Consider the following 9,579-nt stretch of genomic DNA (forward strand, 5'->3'; position numbering starts at 1 on the left):
TGGGGGGTGGGCTAGAGGAGAGGTTGAAGCCTTATTAAAGTAAGTTTGAGAAAAATTTATGCCTACAAACACCAGGCAGTAGGGAAGATGCTGGAACCGCTGTCCAACTTTGGCAGGATGTAGCCTTGTAGAAAACAAATTAGCAGGTCTCCTGTAAAGTGAAGCACGCACCTGTGGTGACCACGACTGCTCACCGTGGCAGGAACTGTGAAGGCCTTTATGTTAAAGGGTTTTTGCCAGCTGCTGGGTTTTGAGGGAATGATTGGAACTTGAGGATGCTAAACTCATCAGTGGGTTAACACACCAATCTCTTCCTAGCTGAATGAGCTGTTAGGATGTCAGGCCTGGTTGGAGGAAGTCAGTCAGGAGGGGTGTGCCAGTGAATATGGCCCGGACTGGAGAGGTGGCTCAGCGATTAAGAGCATGTGCTGTTCTTGCAGAGGACCTGAATTCAATGCCCAGCTCCCAAGGCAGGTGATTCACAACTACTTGTAACTTGAACCTCAGGGGATTCAGTGAGCACGCTCTTCTTGGCTCCATGGGTACTCATGTGTACACACACACATGCCTGTGCCTTGCCTTTCTCTGCACTGCCCTTCTGCCACGATGTTCTGCTTCATTAAGGGACCAGGAGAAATAGAGACAAGTGGCTATGGGCTGAAATGTCTGACCCTTGAGCCAATAAATAAATAAATAAATAAATAAATAAATAAACATCTTTTCCCCTTTAAGATATTTCTCATACAACGAAAAATTCATAATGTTCCTTTCTTACATTAGTAGTCAACTAAAAATGGAAAAAAAGTAAGATGCCATTCATAGTTATAAATGAACCAGACTGCCAGAGCTACAGCGATGCCTAGGAATTAACCCAAGAGAGAAGACACCAGGAGACGTCATCATCACTTTTAGGTGCTGGAGACCGAACTCATCATTTCTACCACCAAGAAGCATACTCCACCTGAGAAGAGAATTTGTAAGACTCCGCTGACACTGTTGGGATCAAGCAAAAGAAACATATCCTAAGTACTTCCATTTTGTTTTCACACTGCATTTAATCCTAGAGAGAAACTAAACTCAAGGTCCCAGGCCCTAGTGGAGCTGGGGACTTCCCTCTAGCTGAACAGTTTCTGTTGGGAACAGTTGTCTGAGCTCAGACACCTCAAGGACAACCTCTCCATCTTGCTGGCAGGGTCAAACAAGTTCATGATCCCAGGCCTAGGAATGGACTCCTATCCCACCTCTCCAAATGTTTTTTTTTTGTCTGTTAACCATTAAAGAATATAGAAATTGCTGTTATCTAAACCAAGATGCATGAGTTATAAGAATATATAACAATTGCCTGCTGTGCCCTAATTAACCACATGCAGCTGATCTGCCCCTTTGCCTCTTCATCACTCTGAGCTCTAGACTTAATATCTAGGAGAATGAATTAATGACCTTGAAGCCAGGTGCCATGGATACCGCCCGGTCTCTAATAGGTTCTCCCTTGCTTAACCCATAATGTCAAAATACAGTTGGATACCACTACAGTTCACCTCAGCTCCTGCCTCATTTTGTGTCCCCATCCTTTAAAAATGTACAATTTCACATCAGGAACATGGTTCAGATCCAGAACTGGCCACCTCCCTGAGCACTCGGAAATAAAGCTTCTGTACCTGAAGTGAGTTTCTTAGCTTCCACCCCGAACCCAACAATATGAAAGAATGTGAGGAGGGAGCAGAGAACTATCTTGACATATGAAGTCTTCCACCTAGTGACGTTTTATTACTACATTTATTAAGGCTTGAGGAAGAAAGGAACCTGTTTTGGTTCACAGCTTAAGGGTACAATGCATCACGGGTAGGGAGCACACCAGCAGGAGCATGGGGCAGCTAGCCGTGTTGGTGTTCAGATATTATTTTTACTTTACTAGAATTCTGCTCTACCAGATGGTCCACCCACATTCAGGGCGGATGCTCCACCCACATTCAGGGCGGGTGCTCCACCCACATTCAGGGCGGATGCTCCACCCACATTCAGGGCGGATCCTCCTTGTTCACTTAAACCTTTCTAGAAACACAGTCATAGGTGATTCACCCAGGAGTAAGCGCCCATGGTCAATATGAATCTTGTCAAGTTGACAATTAACATTGACCACCACAGTCTTCAAAAGTGGCTCTGGGTAAAGGCACTTGCTTCCCAGCCTGGATGAACTGAGTTCAGTCCCTGGAACCCACATGGTAGAAGGTGAGAACTGACTTCTCCAAGCTGTCCTTTGACTTCCATACATGCAACATTAAGCACAGACCACTCCCTCCCACCCTGGTAAATAAATAATAAAATGTAAAAGAAAAGAATAGGGGCTAGAGAGATGGCTCAACAGTTAAGAGCATTTGCTGCTCTTCCAAAGGACCTAAGTTGGTTCCCAGCATCTACATCAGGTGTTTCACAAGCACTTAACTCCGGCTCTGGGGATAAGCTATTCTCTCCTGGACGCTATGGGAACCTGCACTCACATGTGCACACAGTATACAAAAAATCGTATGTACACACAAAATCTTTTAAGAGGAAGACCATTAACCATTACAACAGCATGTCTTTCTTTTAAAAATGAAACGGTGTTGCTAAAAACGTTCAAGGATGAGAAGACACGGTGCGCTTGTGATAAATAGCAACACTTACAAACACAAAACATTGTACATTTTACACCGGTACATGTGTGTTTGGATACTGAGACACAGTCCATGGAGTTGGTACCTAAGAAGGAGTGCAGAAGAATGGAGAGCAGGAGTTGGGAATAATTGAAAAAGCAAGTGACATACTAAGTGACTGATAGAAGTCCCTTCTTGAGAACATTGGCAGTGTGCACAGGATTCTGAACGAATGCCATATTTTTTAATTTCCTGATGATGGACATAGACATTTGCCAATTTCTTCTCAGTGTGGACTTTAGAATCTAGCAGACCTAATTTTTTTTCCAGTGGAGCCTCACTATGAAGCCCAGGCTGACCTGAATTTCCCATTCTTCCTGCCTCAGCCTCCTGGGATCTAGGATTATATTGTGAACCACCAGTGTGTGTGTGTGTGTGTGTGTGTGTGTGTGTGTGTGTGTATGTGTGTGCATATAGAGTATGTACGTGTTTTCATATGTGCATGTATATAGTGTGGTGGGGGTGAAGTTGACATTGGGAATCTTCCTTGATGGGCTTTTAAGGCAGGGTCCCTCACTAAATCTGGCACTCACTGAATGGTCAGACTGGTTGCATTGTGCTCTAGGGATCTACCTGTCTCCGCAATGCTTCCCCCAGGTTATAGTTGAATGTGATCACACTTAAATTTTTTTTTTAACTTTAAAACTTATTATTTTAGCTTTGAGACAGGTGCCCTAGAGTTTGACACCAGGTTGGCCTTGAATTAATAGAGACCTTGAATTAGTAACTAACTTGCCTCTGCCTCCTGAGTGCTGGGATTAGAGGTGCCACCATTCCCAGCTTGAATTTTTTAATGAATTCTTAGATTTATTGATTTTATCTTTTATCTGTATGAGTATTTTGCCTGCATGAATATACATGTACCGCATGTGTGCCTGACACGTATAAAGTCTAGGGGAAGGCATCAGATCTCTTGGAACTGGAGCTATAGATGGTGTAGGTGCTGGAAACTGAATCTGGGTTTTCTGCAAGAGCAAGCTCTTAACGGCTGCCTATGTCTCCAGTCTCCACACTTGGCTTTTAATGTGGGTACTGGGGATCTGAACTCAGCCCTCGTGCTTGCATGGCTGGCACTTTCCAAATGAACCAAATCACCAGCCCTATAGACCTTCATTTAAGTAACTCGCTAGCCATTTGCCATTAGGTGGGTTACACAAAACCTCCCGGATTTAGTTCTTCTTTTGTGCGAAAGTCAGAATGTTGCTTATCTGGTGATGTGTGGTTGTGCTCCTGCTTGTCGACTACTGAGCACATATTTGACATCTGGAAGCTGGCAGGTGCTGCTTAGGATTCTGAGATGATGCCCGCAGGACAGTGATACCACTGGGCAGAGTCAGGCTCCCCTGCCTAGGCTATAACCCCTCCACTGCACACTTTTAAAATGTTTTCCCTCTAGTGTTGAGAATTGATCCTAAGACCTTCCACAGATGGAAGTCTGTGTCGCTGAGTTGCATCCTCAGCCCTGTGTCCATTTCTTGAATGAATGTGGTTTCTCAACTGTTTCTGAAGTGATTCAATTTCCAAGACATCTAATGACCTGACCATGTTCCCAGTTACATCCCAAATGCTTCTGTACTGGTGGTTGTAAATTATTGCTTTTCCAGAACACAATGTAATTGGGCAAAAAAGTCCCAGACCAAAATCTCAGAAGCACACTTTTACAGATAGGAAAGCTGGTTGGTACCTACTTTAAAAAAGCCTGCATTGGGTGGCGTCTACCCAACGACAGCCAAGACACATAATTATTTTATTCCTTATTTGTTTCTCTGCCAGTGGGGTTGGCATCTGCCTCCCTAAGAGACAGCATGAAGAAAAAGAAAGAAAGAAAGAAAGAAAGAAAGAAAGAAAGAAAGAAAGAAAGAAAGAGGGAAAGAAAGAGAGAAAGAAAGGAAGAAAGAGGGGGGCACAATTACTCTTCTTTCAAGTTCAATTAGTTCTCTGTGTTTGGGGAGAGAGGTCAGATGAAAGACTAAGTTGGTTCTTCAGGGACACCTCTTTCCCGTGTTCTGGCCACACAGGCCCTATGTGCTAATTGCCTGGGCTGGGGGTTGGTATGGATAAGAGGGGACTAAGGTACCCTGCCTCTTGGGTCTTTCAGTATTAGCCCCATGAGTCAGGCCTCTGGGTGGTAGATGCGGGCTGCTCAAAGGTCAAAAGTGTCAGTTTAAAAGCTAATGGCTCAGTGCATGTAGGAGCACAGTGGAAAACCACACCGTCATTTGGACTCACACTCCATCTGGTCCTCTCATCCACTAAGCACCAGGCAGAAGAATGGGGGATCCTGAAATCACAGGTATAGTTCTGCATAAAATCTCTTGGTGTTTATTACTGAAAAATCAAGAGTATAAGAAAGGAAGAAAAAAGAAAGAAAGAAAAAAAGAAAGAAAGAAAGGGATAAAGAAAGGAAGGAAGGAAGTATAGATGGGGTGAGGTGGGGTCTGGAGGAAGCGAGAAAGCAAAGGGATTAAAGGCTTTCAGGCTTTTTAATAGGCTGTTTTGCACTCCTTTAGGAGGAAGGCCAGAGTTGTAGAGGTCTCTATCCATCAACAAAAAGGAGAGACAAGAAGGAAAAATATTTGAACTAACAAGGGAAATTTTAACATGGCACAGTTCAGAACCCTTTAGCAAAAATCATCTGTAGACAAGTAGGAAATTCTTAACCTAGGAAAGAAATGGAAAAACAATAGCTGGGTTTTGTTTTTTTGAAACAAAACCCAGTAGTCTTTAAAGCCCCCTTTGACTGGAAAAGCCTGCCCAGTTATGGAGCAAGGACTCAAAGGCTGAATACAGTGCCTTCTGGCAGGCCTGTGGCTGAGTAAAGAGAATTTCTGCTGTGTTATCAACTGAAACCTCAGAATGTCCAGTTACAGCCGCTCCTAACTTTCGGTCTCTTGTTTTGTTTTTATAAACCAGGAAGGCACTGCTCAGCAAGCTTGGATCTTTAAAATCCCAACATAATAGTGAAGATATTCACAGGAAAAATTGAACCTCCTAACAGAACTGTACCATCTGTTCTTCCTCTCAGGAATGTTTGACCCACTCTCTCTTTTCTGAGGGTGGACTCTCCCTGCCCCTTTCCCAGTGGCATATCAGACATGACCGTCTGCAGGAGAAATTGCTAAAGCAACACACAGCAGACTCGTTCAGGGAACAATCCTCATGGTTGTTTCTCTTTGGGGACACTCTTTGCAAATTGCTTAAGTTTAAACTGGAGACTCGTTCCTGACAAAGCGAACCAGTATTTTAAAATCCAGTGTTCCATAGAACTATGTGGGCTAACTTATGGGCCCTTCAACTATAATTTTTAAAACTCTATTTTATGTATACAGGTGTTTTGTTTGAGTGTAAGTATGCATGCCTGGTGCCTGCAAAGACCAGTAAAGGGTGATCGATCCTTGGGAACAAGAGTTACAGATGGTTGTGAGACATTATGTAGGCACAGGGAAGTGAACCCAGGTCCTTTGGAATATCAGTCAGTTCTCCTAACTACTGAGCCATCTCTCCAGCCCCGTTTTTCTTTTTTCCTTCCTTCCTTCCTTCCTTCCTTCCTTCCTTCCTTCTTTCCTTTCTCTCTTTCTTTCTTCTCTCTTTCTTTCTCTTTCTTCTTTCTTTCTTTCTTTCTTTCTTTCTTTCTCTCTCTCTTTTGAGGAGTACATTCTACTGTGTCCATACATAAGTCAGAGGGCAACTTGTGGGCATAGGTTTTCTTTCCACCACATGGGTCTTAGGGCTCAAACTCAGGTCATCAGGGTCAGCAGCAAGCATCGCTGCCCGCTGAGCCAAGGATTTATCATCATCAGTAGAATAAAGACACACATTTTAATGACGCCTCACTAACCTTCCCCTGCAAACAGGCTGCCTCCCTCAACTACCCATTGGAAATTGTTGCCTAAATGTAAATAATTGAACTGGAATTGTTGCTTGGGAAGATTCATTTCTATGAGTTTACTACTCATAACAAACTTTTTTCCATTTATTGGTCTTAACCTGATCTCTTTTAGGACCCAAACTTTCCCTACTCTGAGATTTAAGGAAGAAAATTCATGTTTACTCTGTTTAATGCCTTAAATCTTTTTATTTATAGAGTGACTGATATATAATGTGAGGTCATGATGGCTCCAGGTATGGCAGAGGTTTTTATTGTAGGCATGAGGGGGAGTACAGCTAAAGGCGTCCTGAAGGGTCTAGACAGCGGGAATAGTAGCAGACTAAACATGGTCAGCAGAATGGACCAGGCCATGAGAGAAGACAGGGAGAGAGGAAGAGAAGAAGAGAAGAGAGAGCAAAGAGGAGAGAGGGCCAAGATTGAGGGTCGAGAGGGCAAAGAGAAAGAGTGTATGGCCAAAATGGCAGGGTTATAAAGGAATGAGAAGCTGGAGGAAAGGAAGGAAGCCCAGGAGCTGGAGAAGTTAAGGGAAGGGGATGAGCTGAGAGGAGCTGAGAGGAGCCACAGGGACTGAGGGAGCCTGGAGGCCAGCAAGGGCTTCGTATGCTAATAAGCAACACAATTAGCCATTTCTCCAGGTTTCCTTTGGACCTACAATCCAATTGGCTGCAGTCTAATGCAGGTTTTGTCCCTTCAGGAAAAAGATTTTATTTGGTTTGGTGAATCTTGCCTGCCTGTCTATAATAGTAGTAATGTATTTTTGAAAGATACATATTCATTCTGATCAATTAGAAATAATATTAATTTAGATTATTTTATTCAAAATAGTCAGGCACAAGTAAGCTCTTTGGAAATATCACCATCATCCATTTCTCTTTTTAATTATTTTTTTTCCATTTCCTAAAATGTAAATAAGTCTGGATTAATTTAAGACTTCCAGATTAGAGCCAGGCATGGGAGTCCATGCCTTTAATCCCAGTCCTGGGAAATAGAAACAGAAGGATCTTCAGAACTTAAGGCTAGACCTGGCTACATGATAGGCTGTGGACAGCTTGTGCTCCATAAAACCACCTCAAAAATAAACAAAACAGAGCTGGGCAGTGGTGGCGCACATCTTTAATCCCAGCACTCAAGAGGCAGAGGCAGGTGGATTTCTGAGTTTGAGGCAGCCTGGTCTACAGAGTGAGTTCCAGGACAGCCAGGGCTACACAGAGAAACCCTATCTCAAAAAACCAAATAAAAAAATTAAAATAAGTAAATAAATAAACAAACTAGTACTCTCCCAAATTGTGAGGAAACTAGGAACCGGAAGAAAAGACCCTGTAGGGGAGAGGGAGGGCCGGGAACCGTCGTAGGGGAGAGGGAGGGCCGGGAACCGTCGTAGGGGAGAGGGAGGGCCGGGAACCGTCAAGCTCTTGGATGCAGCTGCGGAGGTAAGCCTAACCAAGGCTGAGGTTTTCTCAAGCTCTGGCCAGGAGCAGGGTCAGTCTGGTATTTTCTCTTGAGCTTCTCCACTCCAGCAACAGCCTTTCATTTTTCGCTCTGCTCTTTACCTCTAGGCTGAAACTGCTCAGTTAGGAGCAGGGGAGAGCCAGGAAGGACACTCCTGAGCAGCCACCGTCCTCTGGCCTTCCACAGACTGAGCCGTGGAGCGATGGCAGAGAACGGGGCCCGTCTGCTCCTCTCCTGTGCAGAGTTGAACACACTTTAATAGAGGAGGGAAGGGATGCATCAGAGAGGACTTCCAAACAGTCAGGGTAACTGAGCCCCTCAGTTCCCCAATGTCACATGAACGTGCAAAGATGACGTGGGAGCTGTTCTGACAGCCTGTCATCCCTGACTCAGTAGGACTCCTCTGCTCACCGCAAAGGCAGTTCTTAAAAATTTCCTTCCCTGAGGCTGGAGAAATAGCTCAGTGAGTAAAGTGCTTACCCCACAAGCACAGGGACCTGAGTTCAAGCCCCAGTGAAGAGAGCCACATGTGCTGATATACCAGGAGTCAAGACAGGCAGATCCCCCCAGGGATGGAGTTCAGCTCCAGTGGGGTACCAGTCCCAAAGAGGAGGTGCAGAGTCAGAGAGGGAAAGAGACTGACAGAATCTAAGGGTGAATCAATAGCTCATGTACTTATTGAAAAAAAGGCTACACCTTTTATATTCTGTGATTGCATAATAGCTTAATCATGGGTAATGTTGAAATCGGGCTTAGTGATTTCAAGAGATGTATAATTTCTTCATAGATTGTTAACCCATTTTAGCCCTATTTTTCAACGTCCAGAATGAAAGACTTAATCGACTTCATTACACTATTTTTCTCAGAAGCAAAAGCAGTAAGTTCAATAGGCATCTAACTCTTCATTATTTTCTGAGGCACAGCAACCCCACCAGGTGCTTGTTTACATGTCCTCCTGCATGTTCTGAGCCTTTGTGGTCAAGAGTGCCAGACGTTAAGTTCTGAGAAAAACAAATCTGTAAGAGCAATTTCCATTCCTCATGGGGCACAATGCAGGTTTGCACTGTGTAGCACAATAAGCATTGAACTGTTTCCTAATTGTGTTCCTATGTGCCTTAGTCTTACAATATATCCTCAACTGCCAAGTCCGCAGACTCTGGGTCTGGGCCCATTGTTTCTCTTTATTGTGTGCGTTCATCCTTGGGACTAGGTGTATCCAAGAGTGAGCCACAAGTCTCAGAAAATACAGTAGTGTGGCTGAGGAGAAATGACCCCAAAGGTTGTCCTCTGGCCCCCAGATACTCGCACACGCGAACCTGCACGTACACTCATATACATAAAATCTTCTTGGACTCCTGTGTGGATTCTAGCATCAGGATTACCAATATCTTGTTATATGTGGATTTAAAATGACAGTTTCAGTCTTTAGGCAAGCGGCCCTTGAGAGTTGCAACAAAAGCCCCTAAGCTCACCTACACACTTTCCTTAAATAATGTCTTTCCTAGGTGGGCAAGTAGCTGAGGTTCCTATGGGACAGAAAGGCCACAG

Source organism: Mastomys coucha, unplaced genomic scaffold (genome assembly GCF_008632895.1).
Source record: "Mastomys coucha isolate ucsf_1 unplaced genomic scaffold, UCSF_Mcou_1 pScaffold12, whole genome shotgun sequence".
In the NCBI taxonomy this organism is placed as follows: domain Eukaryota; kingdom Metazoa; phylum Chordata; class Mammalia; order Rodentia; family Muridae; genus Mastomys; species Mastomys coucha.